The 26,457-nt window shown below is 39.1% G+C and overlaps 1 protein-coding gene and 1 long non-coding RNA gene across 12 annotated transcripts in view; one reads left to right on the forward strand and one right to left on the reverse strand.

Moving 5' to 3' along the window:
* SYT1 (synaptotagmin 1) overlaps nucleotides 1-26,457 on the forward strand; it is a 537,260-nt gene that overhangs the window by 496,937 nt on the left and 13,866 nt on the right. The window lies entirely within an intron of this gene.
* Nucleotides 1-26,457, reverse strand: part of LOC144282230 (uncharacterized) — a 304,549-nt gene that overhangs the window by 255,125 nt on the left and 22,967 nt on the right. For all 7 annotated transcript variants that reach the window (XR_013350575.1, XR_013350572.1, XR_013350571.1 and 4 more), the window contains exon 2: nucleotides 7,546-7,653. This is a non-coding gene — a long non-coding RNA (uncharacterized LOC144282230). The remainder of the gene's footprint in view (nucleotides 1-7,545; nucleotides 7,654-26,457) is intronic.

Consider the following 26,457-nt stretch of genomic DNA (forward strand, 5'->3'; position numbering starts at 1 on the left):
TAGTAAGAAGGGAAAAAGAGAAAATAAGGGTGAACCCATGCTCTTTCGTAAAAGTGCTGCGAGTCCCACACAGAATTTCCACTTATATCTCAATGGTCAGAATCTAGTCTTGACCACCTTACTTGCAAGGATAGCTGAGAAATATAGTCTTTTATTCTGGGTGGCAATATGCCCAGTTAAAAATTGTGGTGCTAAAACCAAAGAAGTGGGTATTAGAGTAGGTAACATACAGTCTCCATCATAGACAGGTTCACAGATTCCTTAACTTCCTATCATTGTCAGGGTCATAAAATGACTTAGCTCGCCATGCATATTCATATTTACTTATTTAAGCTACAAGTAGTGTTTTTGTTTCACTGATGTAATTATCTAAAAATGATAAAAAATTTTAAAATGCAAGTAGAAAGAAAAGTTTTAAACAATCTTAACATTCACTACCAGAAATAACTTGGGTTAATTTTTTGGTATACCGTTCTATTAAATCATGACGCCTATCTTTATGCACATATGTGTATCTATATACTTTCCATAATAAAGTTGGAATATACAAAGGATACTAATTTTTAACCCGCTTTGGTAATGACACAATATTGTGAACATCTTTCTGCATCAGACATTTCAGCATTTAAAAGGCTATAGAGTATTGCATTCATTGTATGAACAAACCATGACTGATTAGACCAATGTCCAATGGATGAACACTTTAGCCATTTCAAATTTTGCTGTATTATAAAACACACTGCAATTAATATCTTTGTTGCTAAATCTTTGCTCTTACCCTCAATCAACTTCCTTAGAAGGTAGACTTTCTTATCAAGGAATCTATATATCTTGAAGCTTTGATATCCCACACTCCCCTCCAGAAAAACCGTTGACATTTTACATTGTTACTCTCCCATCTAAGTATATGACAACCCTTGACCAACAATGAGCTTTACATAATTTTAAGTCTTTGCCCAATCTGACAGACCAAAACATGGAGTCCTGTTTTTATTTGTATTTCTTTGATTACTATTAAAGTTGAATACTTATCCCTGCCTTAGATTCAGCCTTCTTTATTTTCATGAAAATAAAAGGCAAGAGAGAAAGAGGTTCCATGGGCTCAAATTTGTAACTACTAACCTCACACTGAAAGGAACAAGGCCCTGGCTGTTAGATAAGTCATGGACACTAACTCATGAATAGCAACATAAAAGAACAGGTTGTCCTTCCATTTCACTTGACACTCAATGAAGTTGCCACTTTGACCACTTCAAGTAAGGTACCTCAATCTGTTCCTCCATTGTTTAAGTGAGAAGCCACCATGATCTTGGTTCACTTGTGTCGAGTTTAAAGGACAATGCTTCATATGTCATTTATCCATTCTCTCCTATCCCAATTATTCCTTTGAGTTGACTGTCATGCTCTTGTCACAGCAGAGTGGCAAGTAGAAATATTCAGAGGGGCTCAATTTTAATTCAGGCAGTCAGTGATCCAACCACAAGCTCTCTCTGCTCAACTGTTTTCATACCAAATAGATTATCTCCACTCTAAATTTGTAACTAAGCTGAAAAACAAATATTTTGTGCCTTTAAATATCTGGTGATGTGTCACATATCACTATATCTGAATCCAGAGTGATGTACAATAAGTAGCCAGATCACAACATGCCAGTCAAACAGCTGTTTGTGTCATTTCTTGATATTTGAGAACTTGAGTAGAGAACTTCCAGTGTCTTACACATGTGCTCTCTGTGAGTGGGTTCTATGCATTACTCTGGAGTAGTTTACTTCTGCAGCTTTTTAATCCTTTCTTTGGACACAAAAGCCAATTAGTTAAGTTAAGAGTTAATATAAGAGAAGTCTGAATACCATAGAATAAATGCCAATTAGCCTTTAAGGACAAACTTGAGATAAGTGCATGTCTGAATTTAAGGTACAACTCAAAATAGGAGGAATGAAAATAAATTTTATCCTCTCCCAGCAAAACCAAAAATTAAACATTGAACCACAACTATCTCTTTTTCTCTATAAGCCTAACAATTCTTTTCCATATTATGTAAGGAAGGCAAATACACGTTTTTGTTTACAATGCAGGCTAGCCTTGTACATATGGAACACATTCCAGTGAAACTTCAATGGGCAATAACGTGGAACAGTACAAACCCAGAGGACTGTAAGACACCATTGGGATTTGCCCCTCCTCCACTATCTTGCCAGAGTCACTTTTGCTCCCTCTATGGGAGAAGCTATTTAGTTAGAGCCAAACATCATTAAGTCAAAAGGCAAAAGAAGGAGAAATGAATATGGGTTAACTGCATTTTGCATGCTATTGAGCCACAGTTGGTGTAAAGTAATATTGTGGTATAAAAATGCACTGTGTGTTCCAGGAGGACGAATGACTTGGTAAAACTGGAATATGGATGTGTACAAGGAAGTGCCACAGATCAGGATTCCGTGTGTGTGTGCGTGTGCCTGTGCATGGGTGTGTTTATGCACATGCATGCATGCTGGCAGGGTGAGGTTGCATATAAAATCTCATTCTTCATGCTAAGAAGTTGGGACTTTGCCCTGAAGTAGGAATCTCCCAGAAGAACTGCAGCTACTCCGCTACTATGCAGGAATGTCCCATTATGGTAATTTGGCACACTGTGTGATCATCTCCCCTTTATTGCACAAAGAAGCCCTTTACTGGCAACCTCAGTAGAGAAGTAAAACCCTGATGCCTAATCAGCATATCTGTAGAGTAACAAAGGGAACATTGTGATGAGAGCAGGTATAGTTGAGCAGGAGACCTATTGTGCCATCCACTGCCTGGAGATAAAAGGAATACAGTCAGTATGATTAAAGGGCAGATAGGCACCAACTCTAAAGCAATGAATTTCTTAGAATAGGAGTGGAAAGAAGGCAGAGATCAGGCAGGCCACAAGAAACACAGAAGGCTTCTCGGAGGAGGTGATGTTTGCTATCCCAACCAGACTTAAGTCGTAATCTTTAGGGTCCTGAAGGATCAAGTGACAGTAGGACTCCAGAGAACCATTCCTTCCGTGGGGCTATAATGATAGGCAAAATAATCAAGTATCTCGTCTCATGGGCCACCACAGAAAACACAAGGGCCTCTGTTTTTTGCAGGCATTGTTAAGGTGCTTGCACCCAAAAGACTAAGATAACTGCCCCTTTTCAATGGCCTTTATCTCCATTTTATCTACTTATTTACGTAGAATTGTTTGTTTAAAATTTATTTTTGAAATAAAATACATGTTCATGACGAAGACCAGAAGTGTAGAGCCTCTTTCTCCACTCCCATGCCCAACCCTTCCATCCAGAGATATCCACTATTTCAAGTATAACCTTCCAGAAATGTTTCATGCCTATACATGCATATATTCTATACTATGTATAAATATTATACTATTTTACTTTCTTATGTGACTATGCTGTAATGTTAGCTCTAGAATATCAATTGTCTACATCAAAGAAAGGGGAGTGCTAAAAAGTAGGGAACACTAAGCCCCACCAAACAATTCCTTGGCTTTAGGAATCTTTGCATAAGAGCACACAGATAGTTGGCTACCATTCCATTAAGGGAATGGACCACAATTATTAAATCATTCCCCACTAGTAGATACAGAGATTGTATGTAGGGTTTTGGCCTTTATAAACAACACTACATTGAACCTCTTTGGGTACTTGGGCAAGGAACCTATAGCACAAATGCATCCAAGTAGAATCCTTGAGTGGAAAAGAGTCATAAAATGTTGGTAAATTGTTTTCCCGAGACAAAGTTCCAATTTACAGTCAATGGGAGAGATAATTTGTATAATCTAGGATTTCCTTATAAAAACTGCTGAGCTATGCTGCCAAAGAACTAGTTCTGCAAGCTTAAGACTCAAGATCAAATTACCTATTTGGAACTAGGATCCCAGCCATGCATGCAAGGTCAGCTCTCTCTGAGCTTTTGATGTCCCAAAGGAGTTTGCATTAGTAGGGCCGCTAAGCTGTGGAGTGGCATCCCATTGACATTAAGAAGCAATTTTGTTTTAGCTTTCTGGAAGTATAAATAGCTATGGGAGGGTTTCCATCGCAAAGCGAGGGAAAATTCTTTTGAGAATGCAAAACTAATAAGAGAGAGGGAGACATGAAGGTCAAATGTGAACTGCTGCTGTCAGGAAAGCAGACACAAAGAAATAAGGCAGAGAGGTAAGTTCAGGAAATTGAATAAGGAACTGTGTGGCCATCATGTGACCATCTTGGTCTTCCGAAAGAAAAGGTAGATATTTGCCTCAACCACCCCCCCAACCCAGTGAGGGATGGCAGCAAGGCTGGACGGCGATAACAAAAAGTTCAGCTCTTCTGCTGTTTTCACCTCATGTTCAAATGCTTCTCAGAAACATATGACTTCACCTTCATTACCATATTGATGTTTATATATATGTGTGTGTGTGTATCCTCTTCCAAATAGAGTTTGGGTTAATATTAATGCTAATATTCATCTGTGGTAAAGTAACAGATGATCAATATATTTTCAAAAATATAAAAAAATATGTCATAAAAATGACAGCATTGGTAATTTAATTTCACGTTTTGTCAAATACCTTTTTAAAATGCAGTTAATATACTAAGACTTCTCATACATAATTTATGTTATTGATTAAAACCTAAAAGTGGAATGAAAAACTCCCAATTTTTTTTTTTTTTTTGCTAAGAGAATCCGTAAAATATAATCAGCCATGTTAATATTTCAAACAGCAAACTACTGGAAATTTATTTCTGCTCTTAAAGAAAAGTTTGAGACTAATAATTTCTATTATATATGAACTATAAATAAAGGAATGGGGTATAAGAGGTACAATACACTTTAGGAAATAATTACACCTCCAATGACACATGAAAAGAATAGCTCCTCTGTTAATCAGTAAGAAACCCCCTGTAGCTTGAAGGCTAAAAATGCAACAAAAATCCTCATGTGCACATAGTTGGTGTGTATTCCTCTGGTTTTACAAATTTCCTACGATATTATACAACAGTAATATGTTTTCTCTTCATCTAAATTGTAAAGCAAGTATCAATTTTCAGTCATCAAAAGTCTCTGTTTAAGACAATTTGAGACGGCACCGAAACAACAGAATGACAAACATTTCCATAGTCTTTCCTGCTCCTAATATTTGTCATGGATAATTGTTTTTCTCCTAACCAGGTTTTCTTATGTTATACATTTATCCAGGATTAGGCATTTGAGCATTTAGGTTTTTCGCTTGTTTACATGTTGGTCTTTGTTCTCCTAGTGACCTACAATGTATTTCTAAAAGGATTTTCAAAGAAATGGGAATCGTCATGTAGTAATAAGTCCTGTTGCTCAGCTCTCCTGAAAAGCTCCCTGTCTCTACCTCTGCCTCCCTTCCCAGGGGCGAGCCTGGGTTTGTGTCCTTACCACTTCTCCAGTGATGGCAACAGCCTCCTAAAGCCGGGTCCCTTGGGCCCTCCCTTGACCTTCCTTCCATCCTACACTCTACTGCCAATGGCATTCTCCTAAAGCAAAAATCTCCTGCTTAGACCTTTAATTGGCTTTAATTAGCTTCTCGCTGCCTTCGTGATGAAATCCAAATTCCTCACTATGTTCTGCAAGCCCCCTCATGACAAGGCCCAGGCCTGCCCTTCCAAATGGCATCACTTGTTCCTCATTCACCCTATGCTTGAGCTGTAGTGGCACCAGACCACTTCACACATGGAAGCTTTCGTGTCATCTCATAAAACCTGGAGAATCTTTAATCCTTCCTCTAAAATGCTTCTCAGGCCTTCATGTCCATATGACGCTCCTGAGGATCTTGTTAAAGTGGAGATTCTGGGAGGCCTGGGTGGCTCAGCGGTTGAGCACCTCCCTTCAGCCCGGGGCATGATCCTGAAGACCTAGGATCAAGTCCCACATCGGGCTCCCTGCATGGAGCCTGCTTCTCCCTCTGCCTGTGTCTCTGCCTCTCTCTCTCTCTCTCTCTCTCTGTCTCTCATGAAAAAATAAAATCTTTAAAAAGAACAAAAATAACAAAATTAAAAATAAAGTGGAGATTCTGCTTCCATGGGTCTAGGATGGGGCCTGAAGTCCTGTTTTGCACCTCTAACAAGCTCCCAGGTGGTGCTGAAGCTGCTCAAAATGCATGTTGACAAGACTCAAAAAAATGACTATGTCAAGCCCTCCCTCCGTGCAAAACCCCTCTCCAACAAAACTGATCCACACAAACCTTCCTCTTTCGTAATTTTATAACCCGTGTACAGGACGTGCAGACTGCCTTCTACATCTCACACTCTACAGCAATTGGTCACACGTGTTCCCTTCTAACCTCTCCTGTGAATCATCTAAGGGCTGGGATAGTGACTACTACTCCTTGTAGTCCCAGTGTTAACATCGGAGCAAAATGTATAGGCATTTTATAGAAGTATTTTAACGGGGAACTAGCAAAGACTTTTAAAGCATGGCCATCCAATGAGGTATTGTTAAAGATGTCTCTGCTGGATTGGAAGTTTAAACTAAATTTTTAGCTCTCAAATTCATGCATTTTTAAAATGTTATTACAATTGTCTCCAGTGAGATCAGGGATGGGATGGAGAAGGAGGGGGGGTGGGTGCTAGGACTATTCTATTCTTTTAGCCAGCATGTAAGTCTAGAAGCTGACTGAGACTTTGAAGAGCCCAGGCCTGTTAGACATTACAAAAAATTGATGACCTTTGTGGCCTTGTCAGTGACATCTCCCGACCCCCTGATTCCCCCACTCCCCTACCTCTGCTGCATAGCACAGCCCTGACTTTTTCCAAACACTTGGCCTTGCACAAAAGAATGCCAAGGCATGATGAATAATCTCCAGCCAAGTTTCCAGGCAAGAAATGGCACATCAAAGACATTTGCAAGTCTGAGTAGAGAGAATTAGTAGAAACAAACAACAAGTGCCCAACGTTTCTTCCATCACAGCACAAACAGGACAGGATGGGCCAGCAGTAACCACCCCAACCAGAGTAAACCAATAGCCATGAAGATGACAACTGCAGCACAGTGGTTCTCAATGCTGAATGTACATTAGAATCCCTAGGAAGTGACAGTGATAAAATCTGACCACCTGGAGTGGCCCCACCCTACATGAACTATTTCAGCATCTCTGGGGGGGAGCAAGCCAATAGTTTTTAGAACTCTCCAGTGATTATAATGTGAAGCCAGAGTTGACAACTATTAATAGGAGTTCACCTCATTGGATGCTTGAAGTCCCCCCTACAGGTGCCTCAAAACTAAACATCTAATCTCAGTTTAGGTACGCAACAACTGGTCTCCAAGTCTTATCCATTATAGGTCACATAAAACCAACCCAGGATGTTTTGCCTTTTTCCTCATGCGACATGCACTCATGATTCTATCACAGAGAATTTCTTCGTTTGGACCCATATCCCTCATCACACAGTTTCTATTAAGAAATTGGTACATTGAGAGAGAATGTGACCCACAGAAAGAAGTTGAATTCATTTGGAAAAGAAAATTCCAAATCCACTTGGTACCCTTTCTTAATAGTAAGTTTTAATAATTTACCTTGCCTTCCTTCTCCTTCCCCCTGTAACCTCTCCTGCAAGTTTATCGGTCAGAGTGGTGAGCTCACGGCATCGGGCAGGAGGTCAGGTAGGGTCACATTCACCGGATCTGAAAGTACAAGCAGAAGTTTCAGGATAATGGGATTCTATTGCACTTATGAGCACAGATTCCTCTGGTATCAGCTATCATACTGCCAGATGTAGAAGGGCACTGTACTAGATACATGGCAGGAATTTTATATATTTTAGCTGAATCTAAATCAGAGCTCCTCAGTTTTTCTAATGAAATATTTCAGACCTTATAATAAGTATAATATAATGAATATTCATAAGTATTATGAATACGCAAAAGAATCAAAACACAATATATATAATCAAAATCTTGCGTGCCCTTCCCTATATCATGTTATGGGATTCCCAAGCCTATTTTCATGTTTTGTGTTCATCATTGCTATGTTTGTTTTTAGTGCACACAGTTTTGGTTTCATTTTCAGTTATGTAAATGGTATTACACTCTATGTATTTCGTGTGTTTACAAACTTTATATAAATAATATATTATGTATCTTTATGCAGCTAATCTCTCCATATCATATTCTTGAGATGTGTGCATGTTGATTAACGTAAACTTATTTTTTAATTGCTGTACAACATTCCATGGTAGGAATATATCCCAATTGATGCTTACAGCTTTCTGCTGATGGATATTTGGGCTGTTTCCAATTTCTAGCTGTCATAAACAATGCAACAAGGAGCATTCCCACACGTATCTCCTTATGCAAATGTGGGAGAGTACCTCCAGGATATCGTGAGGTTGCTGGGATATAGGGAAGGCACATCTTCAGCTTTTCTGGACATTCCCTGATAAATACCCCAGGAGAATATGAACATTCCTTCTGCTTACATCCTTGTCAACACTGATGTTGACTTTTAAAGGTTTAGCCAGTTTTAACTGATGTATTTTTCCCTAAAAATCCTGCAGAGGGCAGCATATCCCGGTATTCCTTCTTAGGATGCATTCCAGTTTCTGGGCCCCTTTGTTTACTCCTTGGAATCCCTTGACCTACTCCTCAACCCGCTCTTAACTCAGTCAACTCCCAGGCAGTATCTCACAAGGACAGATAAATGCAACACTATTTGAAAGCTGCAAGCTCCCTCCCGCTTTTGACTCCACTTTGCTGGCCCATTTGTGTCTTCTGACAGGATGGGAGGGAAAGAGAGACAAGTCCCTCTTGATTTACAATACTTTTTCCAGGGGTTCCTGGGTGGCTCAGTTGGTTGAACCTGGCACCCCTGGTTTCAGCTCAGGTCATGATCTCAGGGTCCCAGGACGGGCTCAGGGTGTAGTCTGTTTCTCTCCTTTTACCCTTCCCCCTGCTTGCAGGTGTGTCCTTTCTCTCTCTCTCTCTCTCTCTCTCTCATAAATAAATAAATAAATATATAAATAAATAAATAAATAAATAAATAAATAAATAAATATATATATAAATAAATAAATCTTTACAAAATAAAATATTTTTCCCAGTTCAAAGTAGCATAGGAGAGGATGTGAGTAGACAGCAAGGTCCTTCACCATTCTGAAGCCGTGGTGTGTCACCTAGTTAGGAGGCATTGCACACCGTAAGAAAGTGCTTGTGTAAATTGGAGAAATGCTGAGAAGTAGGGAAAGGTATTGCAAAGCAGCAAAGACTTTGTTTTTCTTCTGGAATAGAAGATATTTACTCCTTTGCTTTCTCACATTGTTCCTGGCTCCCTAAGGAAGAAAACAGGGTTCAGTTTCTCAACACCTCCTTGGATTTCTCTTTTTGTACTGAATTGAAATCCTGCCCCATCAGAGTTCCATGGCGGGAATGCAGCCTTCAAAGATGCATTCCTTTCAACAAAGAGGATGTGAAACTGAGCTTTGCTTGAGGATTTAAAATGGCTGCTTTAGGAAGGAATTTACCGTTTGTATTTTCAAAGTGGCCCTACAACCACCACTCTGCTACAAGTACTTGTTCCTTCCTGCAGCTATGTTTTACGATTTCAATACTTCAAAATGAATGAATGAATAAGTGAATGAAAAAATGCTACTGCTGTCCTTGAGGCAGAAAGTAAACAAATAAATATGACTTGCTTTTGGATTGGTTACTTTTTTGAGTTGTTAAGTCTTCTCCCCTTCCAGATCATAGATGAAATTTTCTCCAAATGGAATCTGTCAAATACTCTTATTTTTATTTATTTATTTTTTAAGAAAGCTCTACGCCCAATGTGGGGCTTGAACTCACAACCCTGAGATCAAGAGTCTCCTGCTCTATTGACTGAGCCAGCCAGGCAAATGAAAATACATTTCAGTGGAAATGCTGGGTTAAACCATGTTTCATAAAAGAAAATCAGGTTCCTGGGGTGCCTTGGGTGGCTCAATGGGTTAAAGCATCGGCTTCTTGATGTCAGGTCAGGTCAGGATCTCAGGGTCATGAGACTGAGCCCAGCTCAGGTTTAAGGTGTGGAGCCTGCTTAAGAGTCTCTCTCCTCCCTCTACCCTTCCCCCACCACCCACAACTGCCCTACTCACATGTGTGCACTTTCTCTCAAAAAAACAAAACAACAACAACAAAAACAAAAACAGGTTTCTCTAATGAAAAATGTCTTAGAGTCATTTATATGTTGATATATATTATAAATCTCTAAGGCAAGACTTTTAGAGGTTCTGGGTTTGTTTGTTTGTTTTTTGTTTTTTGTTTTTTTGTTTTTGAGGTTCTGTATTTCTAAGTGATTTGAGCATAGTTCTCTTTTTCATGGAACACCTGAAAGGATTAGAGTCCAAAAGATACACTATGGAAACTGCTAAGATAGGTATTCTAAGGTTGACTACACTCTAATCATTAAGCCCAAGGATTCACAGGACCCATTTATTTGCCATACTAGACTGTAGGTCTTTCATGATGGAATGCCTGTCTCGACATGTTGGCCGGTCTACGCATTGCTCCTGTGCTGTTACTGTGGACGCATTTGAGGCCAGCCTAATTTTTGCTCCCTTCTCTGTGACTTTTTTTCTGCTTCAATGCCCCAGGAATGTCTGTCTTCTTGAATTTCAATTATTCAATCGGGAATATGTTTGTAGGTTGAGCCTTCTGTTACTAATATTTCCCAGAACCCGGTATACCCTTTCAGTCCATAGATGTGGTTATTCTTTGTCTTCAGTGAAATTTCTTTGTATATTTGTGAAGGTTTCCGGTTTTGTGTATTGGATCCTCTTCTTCAGGGACATCAATTTTACTGATGTCAAGTGCTTTGGAACTCAAATCAGTTATCTTGTAATTCTCCCCTTGTATTCACAAGCTTTTCTTCTAGCTCAATAATTTTATTTGCAGCCATCTATTTTTTCCCTTGCTATGCCACCTTATTATTTGCTCTATGATATTGTTTTTGTTCTCAGCTTCCTCAATTCTGAAACCTTCTTGTTGTTCTATCATCTCATCTTTGAGCTCATATTTTCCTGAGTTCATGTTCTCATTAACTTGATTCATAGTGCAAAGCACTTCTGAGGAATTTTGTTTTGTTTTTTGGATTAGATTTTCTTTAAGAGTGGGGGTTTTATCATTCTTCGGCATGCTATGTTCCTCTCTTTTAAGGGTTGGTTGGTTTTGTTTGTTTTTATTTGGGAGTGTTGCCTTAGCATATTTGGATATTTGCCACTGCCTTCCCCCCACCTCATCTTGCTCATACCTGAATAGCTCTATCTAGACCTTCTCTCTGTTCTGATCTAGGGTAGAAAACTTCTCCTTGACTCCATTTTCATGGATTCTAACTTGTTTTCCCTCTGAGTTATGGTGTGAGAATACCACCTACTTTACTGTAGACTGATGGAGGTAGGGGAAGAAGGGAAGGGGAAAATTCTGTGGAAGCTATATAACATCTGTCTGACATGGAACTCCCAGGTACTGATCTCTCCTCTGGGATTTGTAGGTGTTGTGAACTAAGTTTTAACCCCTCCCTTTAATCAGGACTCATGTCTACCCTGAAAGGTTTTTTGTTGGGGGGAGAGAAGGGGGTTCCAATCAGTCAACCAATTTTTATTGAGTACCTGTTCTCTGCTAGGTACTATTCTAATCAAGGCACTGGAAATATAGCTGTGTGAACAAATGGAACAAAAAAGAAAATGGGCTTTCTCATGAATTTATATTCATTGTGGTATCTTTACTGGTACAACACATCAGATAGAAGCAGCCCACTTCTGCCTAATAGCCATGCCAACCATTCCTCGGTCAAAAGAGGGGTGGGTGGAATAAAGACAGTCAATCTGAACTGATTGATCTAGATTTGAGGGCAAGAGTGAAGTCTTAAGATTCATCGACTCAGCAGTAAAGTTTCGGAGGGGCAGGGAGAAATGTCAGGGTTAGGAGCTGCACCCTGTCATTCCAGAATCCTCTTTCCTTGGCCAGCATTTTGCATGTGTGTGTGTACATGCTCATGTTTTGTTTGAGTGCCCATAATATTAAGTTGCACTTCTTGCCTTATTTGGTGGCCGATTTCTCATTGGGGAGGAAGAAGCTAGTGCTTCTTGTTGTTGGCATTCACTTTTTCAGTTGTGAGAGAGAGAAGATTCTATGAATCTGTTTTCACTCTGTCACCTTCAGCTAAAGGCTTCAACTAGTTCTTTTAACTCTAATTGAACGTCATAACCTGTGGTCTGCAAATATAAGCTTGCCATGACATTGCTCCTTAGGAATTAATCAAGTATTTTAACACGCAAATAAAAAAGCATAAAGCTGAAGTGGTTTGCTTGGGTTATATGCCAGCTTCTCTTGGCTAAAAAACATTTCAAGGACTTAAGCTCCAGACTACTTCTAAGAAGTCAGTTAGTCATATCCCTGGACACTAAAAAATAGGTTCCCTCATATCTCAGAAAGAAATTTTTTCAGAAGAGTTCCTCAATTTCACAATATCTTATGCTCAGGACTGTTTCTGCACAGTCCCCTTAGAATCCACTCTCTCTCGAATATGTCAAACACATATTCAGATAGTGGCAGACGGAGACAACATGTGAGAATCAACACCAATCCCCAGACTTCTACCAAGACATAGACTTCTGGGTCAGCATTGGAAATGCCAAGCTCCTAGGTCTATCCTAACCTAAAGACTAAAAGAAATAACCAAACACTTGTGTCTTTTATTATGTACAGTAAAAGACCAAACATTGCCTACAAAAGCCTCCCAAATAGATTGTACTTAATTTAGATTATGATAAGGATATTTGATAAATACTCTACTTGTAAGGGAATTTTACTGGCACTAGATAGCATCTTCTTGTGTTACTACCATGCTTCTAATAAAATTTCCCCCACCCAGAACAGTAATCCTTAGCCAGTTGCCTTGAAAGCTGGTTACCGTGGAGATGATTATCAGTATTATGATGACCTATTTAGAGGAATTTCTGCAGTGTCAGAAAACAAAACACCACTGAGAATGCCTAACAAATGAATGATGCTCTTTCCCTGAAAATGCCTTTACAGACAAACGCCAGAGATGTAGTGTGTGTGTGCGTACGCACGGATGCATCTATGTATGTGTGTGCACGAATATGGTGTAGATTTGTTCATAATTAGCATTTGCAAAGACTTTTGTGAAACAATGGTTGTCCTCAAGCACTTCAACAGTAAAAATGGTAGTACGAATCACAGCAGGTATGAGCACACAGAACTTTTTCTTCTTCCTACAATCTGAAATGCATGGCCATAGTTGTATTGATTTCTCAACAATGTTAACAGAGAGCTTCCATTTGCACTGTTTTTTTCTTGCTCAGCCTCTGATTTTTGAGGATTGTCTATGGCTGCCGGAGTCTGGCTGACAGGTGGTTGGTGCAGATGGATTTTTACAAACCAACTGGCCATTAATAGTTCCTAAATAAACTGAGACTATTTGATAGCTATTTTTATTTCCTCAGAATTGTGCCACGAAGTCCACACCCTGATCTCTACTTGGTCTTTGTGATTATATGCAGATCTGGGTGTTTCTGTTTTTAAGTTTAAATGTTTTTCATTAATCATTGTGCTGTCCACTGATGCTTCGTCAGTTGTCTTTTTTCGGTTTGGGTTTTGATTTTGCTTTTTTAGAGAAATTTTAGGTACTACTTTCCTATGTATCTGTAAAAATTCCAATGATAAATATTAAACTCTTATTATGATTAAAGAATCAGTAAAAAAAAAATAGCCAAGTGTTACCCTAATTAGGACAAATAGACCTAATTTCCTCCTTTTAAACCCACAACATTATGTTTTATGTCATTTTCATGTTTGTCCTTAGGTTTTCAAGTGAAGTCTTTTTTTTTTTTTTAAGATTTTATTTATTTATTCATGAGAGAGACAGAGAGAGAGAGGCAGAGACACAGGCAGAGGGAGAGAGCCCCATGTGGGACTCAATCCTGGGACTCCGGGATCACGCCCTGAGCCAAAGGCAGACACTTAACTGCTTAGCCACCCAGGCGTCCCCTGTCAAGTGAACTCTTATCTACTCTCATCTCTCACTTATTGTAACTTCTTCCAAAGTAATAGCAAGGTGTCCATGTTTTCCACCATGTTCTCCTATCCTCCAGCAAAGTGCTGGACATATAATGAAAATTCAACAAACATGAGTCTTCATATAATTTGTCCTCCAGGAACTTTCAAACCTTCTTCAGCCACGCTAACTCAGTGTTCATCTGTTCATGTTCACAATGGCCTTCCTGCAAAATTATGTAGGAATTTCTTTCTTTAAAACCGTATACAGTGAGTCTGTTTTCCACAGAGCATCTTGAGGAAAGGTCAGTTAACTCATTGAGCTCTATTTTCAATTTCAGTATCACAGACTTGTCTTTATGCCTGAAATCACATTTCTCTGAACTGAGGACAAATATCAAATTTATATGAGTTAACCTCACTAAATTCTTTACACTGGTCTGACTGCCATATTGAAAATGCCACTGTAAGAAAATTTTCTTCATTTGACAAAATGTTATGTTTATGTTGGATGATCTGTCATATTTATATTTATGCTGGATGATACATATTTCTCTTTCAACATTTTAGAGAGGGAAATACACTAATATTTTAATTGATTTCCAGCTCAATCTCAGCTTCAAAGAATCCAGGACAACACATCCAAATTTATCTTGCAAAACGTTCACTTCTTTCCATCTAACAGAAGCGTCCAGAAAAGGTTCTACCTAAAAGCATTAATATTGCTTACTGCCTTATGGCCTTTGACTCATGTATACCATTTCCCAAAAAAGGCACTGAAAACACAGAGCGCTTCTTATCCATTTAATTCAGAGCCCATAAATGGTAGCTTCTCTTACAACAACGCCTGCCCTCTTATTCATTTATTCAATAAGATATTTAACTGTCCCTTTAAAATTGCCTTCATTTTAAGTAACAAAAGTTGTGAGTTGTTTGAAGTATATTCACATCCAGCACTGCTTGGAAGAATTAACCCTTTTGAAATAAGACTTAGAATCTTAATCATTCAGAATATTTCCAAAAAGATTCAAAATCAGACTCCTGACTCTGCATAACAATTCCACTAAATTAATTCACTCTGCATTCTCTTAGATGGATTTTTCAAGGCAAATCATGAGCTTGCTTTAGAATATTCCTGTGTCTAATCTTCACTCCTTGAGATGACAGTGCTTAGAATTTAGTACTAGCAACCCTTCCCACCCTGAAGCTAAACTGGGAAGGATGAGAACAGAATGTTCTAACCTCATCCATACCACAGGCGGTTATTCAAGGAAAAAAACATATTTCATAGCCATTTGCTAGATAAACTTGCTTTACAAAGAGGGCACAATCTTCTGAAGACTGATATGGAATAGCTTTTCTCCAAAAAGTTTCCATGGCTTTACTTCTTCTGCTCTAAGAAAACTCATATTCTTAACTGCTAGCGATCCAATGCGAGTCATTTTATTAACTGACTACGATTATTCCAGCTGGTAATTTTTGTCAAGGTCTAAGAGCAGTACCTCTTAAGAGTGTTTCTGATGAAAAACTCAGAGAAAGGGTTTGGGGTAAATTAGCTATTTTCACTGAGTCCCATTTACCATCCTTTTAGTGGATTACAGAGATCCTTTATGAGGATAATAAAAGAAGCTGTTTTAAAATGGAGAGTCAAAGTGTGCTCCAGGAGGAAGTGATATTAGAGCTGAGCTTCATTAAAGAGGTGTAGAGTAGGGCATGAAGAGGAGGAGGCCTTCCAAGCATGAAGGCCCAAGAGGAGAGGGAATACAGTGTTATTCAATGAGCTTTCAGGGCAGGGCAGCTGGAGCAGAGGCAGCATGGGATGGTATCCTGAGAGATGAAACTGGAGAGGTAAATATGAGACACATCATTCAGGGTCTAGTAGTCTGGTTAAGAAACACAAACATTTAAATTACGATACAGTTACTGGATTGAAAATATAAGGAATTATATCATGTTTTCATCATCCTCCCTTATAAAATGTATATAGTCTAACACTGATAAAGTTTATGAATATTGAATTAAGATGAATGTTCAAAGTCATAGGATTTCTATGACATCTAATATTAATTGTGAACCAATTAGTCTCAGGTTCTTCAGCTGTAAAATGGAGGTAATATACCTACCTCTCAGGACAACCATGAAAAATAAATGAGATAAACTAAAGACAGTAAACAGTACGGTGCCTGCTAAGAGCTGTTTAAAAATTGGACAAACTATGCAGTACAGAATAAACAACAACAACAAAAAGCCAAAACAGAATCATAAATAAAGAGAACAAACTGATGGTAGCCAGAGCAGAGGGGTTTGGGGGCTGGGTGAAATAGGTGAAGGGGATTAAGAGATACAAGCTTTGGGGCACCTGGCTGTCTCAGTTAGTTGAGCATGTGACTCTTGATCTCAGGGTCATTAGTTCAAGTCCCACATTGGGTGTAGAGATTACTCTAAAAAAGAAAAAAGGAAGACGCTTCCAGTTAGAAAATTAGTAAGTCATGGGGATGAAAAGTACAGCACAGGTAATACAGTCAATAATATTGTAATAATGTTGAATGGTAACAAATGATAACTACACTATGATGATTACATAATACATAGAATTATCAAATCTTCATACTGTACACCTGAAATTAATATAACATTGTGTACCAACTCTACTTTAAAAAAGAATGTGCAGTAGAGCCCTTCACTGTGGAGAAGGGATCCTGCCCTAGAGCCCAGAGTTTAGAGGGCCCCACTCTGGTCCTCCCCTAGCCATACTTGCAAGGGACAAGGAGTCCAAACCAAAAGAGCCACAGAACTTATTCATCCAGAGGCTGCACCTAACTCTCCATTCTAGACCAGGCCCTGGTTCCCTGAGACCCAAAGTACCCTGTCGAAATGATCCCAGGTTGATTCATGTCCGAAGACAGTTTCCCCAAGTCTGAGCACCTGAAGGTTGGTACATACCCCACAGCTGAAGGGTGGCTAAGGAGCAGGTTTGGGGGAACTGGTACACAAAGCTTGGACGTGCAGGCCAGGGCATGCCCACATACATATGTGCACGCTGGAGGTACAAAAGAGAGGAACAGGGCAGGCCCAGGAGCACTCTCCCACGTTGCCAGCTTCTGGGGCAGAGCCTCAAGGAGTCTGAAAAGTCTCCATGAAAGCTGGGTTTCCCGGTCATTACGTATGTGTATTTGTTAAAATATGAGAATAGAAAATGCCTGTCTTTAGGTTTGTATTTTAATCTATAGCTCTTAACAATTTAGACATAGAGCATATGGACTTGCATTTGTAATCTTACCCTGGGCCCCACAAAATGTTACAGGCAGGCCTAATCCTCTAATTTATAAAAATCCTGTATATCTCAAAAATTCCATTTCATTTGAACCAGCTTAAAATGTAGGGATTGCCTATTCATGAGAATCACATTAGGTTAACCATGAAATTCCATTATGCACAGAAAGACTGGAAAAGGCCCAAGGAAAAAAACAAGTTCAATCCATCTAGTGACCTCTTTCTTTCTCTACATAGCATTAACACTATGCAAATATCACTGTATTTATGTTTTATGAAATTGCACATCTATGTGTGGAGGTGAAGGGAGAAGAAGGCATGGGGGCTGATGATTTTTAGTATTAACAAAAGGTCAGTTTTCTCTTTCTGACATTTGTTTGGACTCCTTAAAGGTGGAGCCTTGAATTCAAACTTAACATTTCTAAGTGAGTGAAGGGTATTTGTCTGGTGTGAAGTCCTCTTTTGGTCACCGCTGTGCAAATAATTTAGCAAGAAAACATTCACTGTCTTGTTATCTTCCCTACCACAGAAATACGTGGGTTGGTTTAAACCTAACACAGAAATGTATGTCTTCTCTTCCCAACCCAACTGTAAGCTCTTTGAAGAACAAACTGGCTTCTATAGTTTTCTGTATCCCCTCACTCTCTTCCCTAAGAATTGCTCAATAGATATGTATACTTTGCTGATTCATTCAGGCATTTAGCAAATATTTACCGGATCCCGATCATGCATCAGGCTCTGGGTCAAGAATGGGGATACAGGATGGAACGGGATACTGGCTGAAAGATAAACACCTGGCATATGATAGGCACTCTGTGAGTAGGTAGGTGAGTGAGTGAGTGAGTGAGTGAGTGAGTGAGTGAGTGAGTGAATGAATGAATTCTGTACCCCAGAGCTAAGAAATAATACCAAGAAAAATGGAATAACCACTTAAGTTATCTTATGCCAAAGGTCATGAAGGTGAAAGATGGCAGCCTATGGAATATCTGTGATTCAGGAAAATGTAAAATTGGGAAAAACAAGGCCAGCTCTCATCTTTGTACATCTGGGCCATCTCTGTGGCCACGTTGTGTGTGCCTCTGAAATCCTGCAAAGACTTAAAGCATTTCATAGCAACCAAATCTTTTATATAAAGAATTTGGCCAACTCTAACACCCCAACTGTCACTCTTCCCAGATTTAGGGAGGAAGTATCTTAGGTGAATGTCAGTGCCAAAGAAATCAGTGTGCAAAATAACATTATTGTGAGTTTTTACTAAGATGTGAAATACTGATATGTGGTGATTGACTTTAATCACAAATTTGCTTCATAAAAAGCAGTAAAATCACCACAGAATTATATTACTTCATGTTATTTTCCTATACACAGTATAATATTAAAGCCATAGCTTATTTTTATTTTCTCTTTACAATATTATAAGAAAACCAGATTACCAAGGTAGAAGTGGATCTCTCCCGCAAAGCAGAACACCAGCTGATCTCAAACAGATTCACAGCTTTAGGAAAGAGACCCATATTTGACCATCAATAAACCAAAATGAAATATCTCTCTTGAAGGATAAGGGAAATCAACATTCAAATAAAGAAATTTAATAACAAACCAACCAGGGTGCTCAAAGTTTTTTTTTGTTTTGTTTTTTGAAAGGACATGCATTATTTATACTATAAAATCTCATACCAAAGGTGGGAAGTATGAGTTTTCAACATTATTATGATTCTTAAATCATTACCTCTTTTTCTAAAGGCGAAATGAAAGCTGCATCATTAATCCTCTCCTAGAGCCACAGGCTCAACAGTGTCACTTAAATGCAGGAAGGACAGCAAGGGGAAAGAAACCCTCCTGAAAACATGAACGTATTTTCTTTTTCAAGCAGAGAAAGAAGCACTGAGACATTTCCAGCTAAGACATGTAGGAGCCATTCCCTCACTCCCTGGGTAATACACGCAGACACTTGAAAAGTTCTAGAAACAGTTCAAAATGGAGACATGGAGAGAGTCTCCTCCACTCCATCTGGAAACATTTCCAAGTCACTCCCTCAATTACTGTAAGGCAGTCTCCGTCCATGAACTTTCTAATGCTGAGACTGCAAAATGTTTAGAAGACACATAGACATTTTAAAGCAAGTTTGTGCAAGAGATAGGGAGTTAATGAGAGTAAAATTGATTCTGGCTAAGCCAACCTGAGAACTGAGTGAGTCTGAGGTCACCCCACTGCAGAGCACTAACTCTATTTAGTCATACTATGTGTAAGAGCATCCTTATTCTCACACTGCTTTCATTTTCACCCAGTGCTGAGGTGCTGGGAACCTCTTTGTGGAGAAGGAGTAGCATCCATCCGTCATATTCTGTGTGCTTACAGGTCCTAGCAATGTTACCGAGTAACACTGCTACCAACGCTGTCTCATCCAGTACAAATGTCTAATGCTACTTTAAAATTTAAAAAGAAGAAGAAATATCTATCACTAGTGACCTTTCATCTGGCATAAATAAGAGGCAAACCCCAAATCTCCAAAAAAGACAAAAAAGAGTCATGTCAAATTTACTGTTTGCAATTTTGTTTGCTTTACTGAAATCCTTTGACTGTTTTTGTTATTCAGTTCATACAAACAGTTTAGACTTGGTCATTCCACCAAACTCTTTGTAGTCATCCAGAAAGAATCAAACATAATTACTACTGCTCCTGCTCTCAAGTTTGCCCTTTCTGAAATATTTTCCAAAGTATAGGGAAAAGAAGGGTGAATTAGATAGATGAAGAATTTCACCTTAAAAGCCAAAGAGAAAAGACTTGTATTTTGCCAACTTGATAAACCCTTTCTACGAAGTGCGGCACTCAAACCCTAACTCTGCCCTCATACATGCCCAGAAACTTGTCACATCAGTGAAAACTGTCTTTGATGTATCCTCATTCCCCAGTTTTGGGACATACATGCCTACATTTTTTTAAAAAGATTTTCTTTATTTATTTGCAAGAGAGAGAGAGGGCTCGTAAGCAGGGCAGAGGGAGAAAGAAAAGCAGACTTCCTGCTGAGTGGGGAGCCCAATACGGGGCTCCATCCCAGGATCCAGGGATCACAACCTGAGCCAAAGGCAGACGCTTAAGCAACTGAGCCACCCAGGTGCCCCCACGCCTGTACTTTTAATCAAGAGGCCGACAGTCACGTACAATCCATTTGGCAACGTTAGAAATGACTGTTGGAATTCAGTGGCTTCCTCCACCGACCAAAAATGTTTTCCATTTAATTCACAATAATAGCATTTTGCATTTACGTTTTTGTCTCCTCAAAGCACTCTGCCACCATTAATGGACTACATCAGCCTTTGCTATTTTACGGTCTGTCTCATTAAAATGAAGTTGATTTCCTCTTTGGCAGTCACTTATCTAATGTTGTTTTCTTCTAGCAAACACTGCACTTAACTAATGTAAATTCATTTTTAAGTTGTGTGCTCACACAGAAAATACTCCCAGAATATATTTTTAATGCTACATTTTTATATAACATTACAGGGAGCATTTTAAACTATAAGACACATAAACTCCTCAGTGCAGTCTTCTCTAAGTACTTGCAAATTATTTATAAAAACCCCCTCAAGTAACTGCCACTGACGGAAATTGCTCTGTGAACCCTATTACTATTTAATTATTTGTATACTATTAAATGTTTGGCTGACTGATAAGATAGGCTTACTCAATAAGTGCACAAGAAAAAGCTGCAGTTAGCAAGGAAACTCTGACTCCTGATTCTGCATGGTTTAACTCTGCTGTCTCTGCCATTGCTGGACCACTTGTACAAGTGCCCAATGGCTCATTTCTAGGAATTTGATCTCAAGTGGGAAGGAAATGTCTCTCTGCAAAGAAGTGCACGCATACTTCCAAGTTTAGACAGAGATGGAATCCCAGAGAAGAGAAGCGAGGTTGAAAAACTCTACAAATGTTGGAGGGTTGCCTCCCAACTTCTTCTTCCCACTCTTTTGTTGAAAGCCTTCTAATTCCTGTTTGAAGAACCACCATATTCTTCTATTCTTAGCATTGTGCTTAGAATAGAGTTGAGCCTATCGCCAACTCCAAAGATAGGACTCCTGACTCCTCTGATTAGTTTGGGGATGGAGGGATGGATGCATGACCGAGGACTAGGCCAACATAGCTCATCACATTCTCTTCACCACAGGGACTAATCGAGTAGACATTTCATCCTAGTTAGTCCAATCAGACTGAGGTTAGACTTTTCCTGGGAATTCTGATGTAGACTCTCTTTTCCCTTGAATGGTAGTGTGTGACGATATGAGACTTGTAGCTAGTACAGTCATTTACATCCTTACAAATAGAGTCCAGGATGTCTGGGAGAGGCCACCATGTGGAATATGAGGATAACTCCACAGAAAACAGAGTAGTGATACAGACAACCTGGGACCAAGCTGGTATTGATGAATCTGTGCTAGATAGGGAACAGGCTGAAGTGCAGTAACAAAAAGACTCCAAAATACAGTGGCACAAAAAGAATTTTTGTTTGAAATTCTTCATCTCCCACATGTGCATATGTAGGTGAGTGGACAACATTGGTAGGTGGTTTTGGGCTGCAGCTCATTTAGGAACCCAGGACCTCCCTATCTTGTGCGGTCCCTTAGAGGATTGTTTTCATGTTGCAAGGTACAGGTTGATTCACTGCTATCATATCCATTTTTCAATTGTAAGAAAAAGAAAGAATGGAGGGTGTGAAGCTTATATTAAGGCACTGTTTATTAACTTTAGCTCTACTGACATTTTGGCTTCATAATTCTTTACTGGTGAGGGCTATCCTATGCATTGTAGGATGTTTAATAAAATCCCTGGTCACTACCCACTCAATGCCCGTTATCACCTCCCCTCCAAATTATGACAATCGAAAATGTCTTCAGATAAATGTTTGAGGGACAAAACAGACTACCGTTTTAAAGATATGCTGTGGCATTCCCACTCACCACTTCCATTTACTTCCAATAGACAGAAGTTAGTCAGTTGCCCACACTGAGTTGCAACAGAGTCTGGGAGAAGTATTTCCAGCTGGACCAAATGGTGCCCAGGTTAAAAAAAAAAAAAAAAAAAAAAAAAAAACTTCAGGAGTTGTATTGCTTAAAAGTAGGGGGAAATGGATTTCAGAGGACAATTCACAATCCTTGCCACCCAGCCCTACTTCTGGACTTTTCCATCACATAAGTCAGTAAGTTACCGCTACAATTTACACATTTTGAAATGGGTTTTAAGTTACTTGAAATTCAGCACCCTAACTGATGCTAGTATTACTTTCTGCATCTAACATTGGAAGTTGAAATTTACTGAATATTATCCAAAGAAGAAAAGATAAAAGGAATAATGCCCATAGTTACTCAGAAGCTGCGTACTGGCTCAGAAGGATTGAACAAAACAGCTGAAATGAGGTTATTTCTTATCTAGAGAAGTCTTTGGCTAAAATGTAAAGGCCATGGTCACAGGGGCCCACAGTCACTGTGGTAGTTAGGAAAGAAGACAGTATAATTATACAAAATTGTCCAAATGAAAACTGCAGGCATCTTGCATTATCCAGCTTTGAACTGCTGCTCTCTCATTCTCATTGTAAATACAAAAAGCCTTCAGTGGCTCTTTGATATCTCACACAAAAGGATCATTGCTCACAGGCAGCTGTTTTGCAATTATATTTCCATGAAGTTGGCATAATTTGACATTAGAACTGCCTAAGGGAAGAAGGGGGTGACAATGTGCCAGGGTGTTAAAGTGGAGTATGGAATAGTAATGGAAGAAATTCCCGTGTTACACGTCTCCCCAAAGTTCATCTTGAAGCCAATGGCTCCGAATTCAAGACACATTTCCCATAGGAATATTATTTTTGTGTCATTCTCTTACCACAAAAATTCTCCAATACCAGAAAAGAAAGAGATATGTACTTTGCAAAACTACAAAAGAAAATGCTGCAGGGCACAGAAAGGTCTGTCTGAAGGTTCTGACTGAGGAAATCTTCAGGGAAGAGGTGACTTTTAAACCAAGCTTAAGATGGGAAAAGAAAGAAAGGGCATTTCAGGCTAAAGGACAGCCAGTTCAAAGCCATGGCATTTAAAATTCTGTCTGAGGAATAGTAAGTATTGACCATGAGTAGAGCACAGAGTTTGTGGAAATACTAAGTTAGGATGGGGCTGTGAAGTTCATGATAGAGTTTGGCAAGGCACTAAAGACTTTTAACACGGTAGTGGTGTGATCAAATATAGTTTAACAATTATACGAATGGTGTGGAATTGAGGATGAGATCACAAGAGAGATTGGATTTCTGATCTTGAGATGTGACAAGTTAGAAAGGGGGAACCAACCAGAGAGAAATATGAAGGTAAATTGGCAGGAACTCTTCACAGGAAGTAGAGAAGAAGGAATCAGAGACAGCCCCAAGTTTTCTTTTTGGTCGAGGAGGCTGGAATCTCAGCACAAGAAGCTTAAAGTGGAGGTAATGCGCTCAGTCTAAAAGATAAGAGAAGAGCTAGGTGGTTCTGACCTTATAGCACAGCATTTAGGCTGCACTTATAAAATTTTCTCATGGCAGAAGAGTTGAACAGAAAAACGAAGGGTGTAGATTTTACCTTTCTCCAACAACCTATAGATATTACCCCATCCCCAATGACAGGAACAAATCTCAAGGCTGAGGGCTTCCTTTTCCCTATTTCCTCACCTTAAGCAACATAAAGCAAGCAGATACTTCATACGCCCAAGTGTATCAACATTAGCTGGCCTCAGTATCCGGAAAGAAAACTCAATGAATCATAGTTTTGACTCACACTATCCGAGAGCCTTCGTAAAAAGTTTCCACTTAGAATTCCCAAGATTAAATTTTCAGCTCTGTGAAATTTCATCTACTGACTTCAGGAGGAGGAGAAAACTGTACAGGATGTTGAATTAGTTTCCCATCTCACAACTCAACTACCTCACCTGGTGGTAAGGAAAGAAGCCTTCCCTGTCTCTTTCATCTCATACATGATTAAATTCTTCATTAATGAACCAGTTGCTTAAAGTAGGTATGCTTCTTTCCAGAAATAAATCTGGCGTGGGGGGGCAGCTTGGTTTACTTCTGCAGCAAGCAGTGCAATGGTGGGCACCAAGTTAGCAAAGCTGGGAAAGAGTCTGAAACCTAGATGCTGACCTACATGTCAGCCCTTTCACAAAACTATAATAATTAAGAATTAATAATAATAGGCATTGGTCACATATTTGAAGCATTTTCCACTTGATAACTCAATTTAATCTTCACAACTCTACAAATGAGGTCTCATCATTCTCAGCACTTTATGTTGACGGAAGTATGACACAAAGAGATTAAATAACTTGTCCAAGACCACACAGCTAGCAGCGGAGTCAAGATTCAAGTTAGTCTGGCTCCAGAGTTTGTACCTGTAACACTAACACTCACAATTGAGTCTCTAACACATCACAAAAGAGCAGCAGGTTCTAAGACCCTGGTGTGAGTTCTTGGAGGGAAAAATCAGCCTTCAGGAGCCCCAGTCTCTTTACTGGGTTGGTTGTAAGGATTAGAGATGATATGATTTTTAAATATATATATATATAATCTCAAAGCACTTTAGAAATATAAGGGAACATTATTACATTAAACTTTGTGATGGATCTTACTTTAAAAATTATTCAAAGCTAACATTTCATTCATTTTCATTAATTTTATCATGATTCTAAAACATCTGTTTTTTTATCTTCTGATTGTATGCTCTAAGTTAACCTTTTTTTAATTGAAAAGACTTAAACTTTTTGAAGGTTTTTGCTTTGAAGAACAGAGTAATCATTCTTAGAAGTTTGGGGGAAAAAATATGCCTTTTTCCCAAAAGATCACTTCCTAGACCTATTTAAATTTGAGTCTCATCCTCAAGCCTTCCTAGATAAACAAGAGAATCCTCTCTTCAACTTTGGTTGTTGTATTAGTTTTCTACTGATGCCATGATAAACTACAGCAAACTTCATTTTAAAAAACAACATATGGCTATTATCTCATAATTCTGTAAGTCATAGGTCTGACACCGGTCTCACTGGGTTAATACCACGGTGTCAGTAGGGTTGCATTCCTTTCTGGAGGCTCCAGGTGAGAATCCATTTCCTTGCCTTCTCTGTCTTCTAGAGGCCACCTGCATTCTATGGCTTGTGCCCCTCCTCTATCTGCAAAGCCAGCAATGTAGTGCACCTCTGACCTCCTTCTATTGTCTCTCTGACCACAGCCAGGAAAGGTTCTCTGTTTTTAAGGACTCATGTGATTACTCTGGGCCCTCTTGGATAATCCAGGATAATCTTCTCATCTCAAGATCCTTAACCTTAATCACATTTGTAAAGTCTCTTTTGCCATATAAGGTAAAAGTTCTCAGCCTCAGAGGATTAGGATGCGGACATCTTTTGAGGGAGGTACTATGCTGCCTATCATAATGGTGAACTTTGGGAGCAAAAAAAAAAAAAAGCCCCCAATTTCATATATTAAAAGGACCTGTCAACATATAAAAGTTTGAAAGTGATTTCATTATAGTGTCCTGAAAAACCTCTTAGTCATAACAGCTATTATGATAGAAAAGAGATAAAGTTCAGTTAGGCTGATTTCAGATGAAAAGAAAACCTGACAAGTAGTGAGAGAAGGATAGCAATGCCACATGAATAAGAAAATCAAATGACAGACCTCAAAATCATCCAAAATTAGACGATGAATCTACACTCATTGTACCTGCAGTTTATCATCAGGAATGAAGAACCTTCTTTCTGATGTCAGTGCATCCATTTTTAGAACTACAAGCTTACAACCACATACTATTAGAGACTATATAGACATCAGAAAACAAACTTTCCTTTCTATCAAAGTTAGAAAGTAAAAAGGCCCTACTCTTTTTTTTTTCTAAGATAAATTAAAAAAGCAAAGTGTCCCAAGTCCTGCACATGTTTCAGTGGCACCAGAGATTATCTAAATGGTGTTGAAGGAAGGTTTTCAGTATTTAGGTGATGATGAGCTCCAGGAATGCTTGTTTTGGGGGGCAGAATGAAGTGATACAGCCATAGATATAGGAAGTCCCTGAGGACAGCAGCCAAATTTTATAGCTGGCATATTTCTCCATGCCATTTACATTTTTACAAAACCTAATGGATATTTGGACGTCACACATGGTGTCCAGC

This window comes from Canis aureus, chromosome 13, assembly GCF_053574225.1.
Source record: "Canis aureus isolate CA01 chromosome 13, VMU_Caureus_v.1.0, whole genome shotgun sequence".
Lineage (NCBI taxonomy): Eukaryota > Metazoa > Chordata > Mammalia > Carnivora > Canidae > Canis > Canis aureus.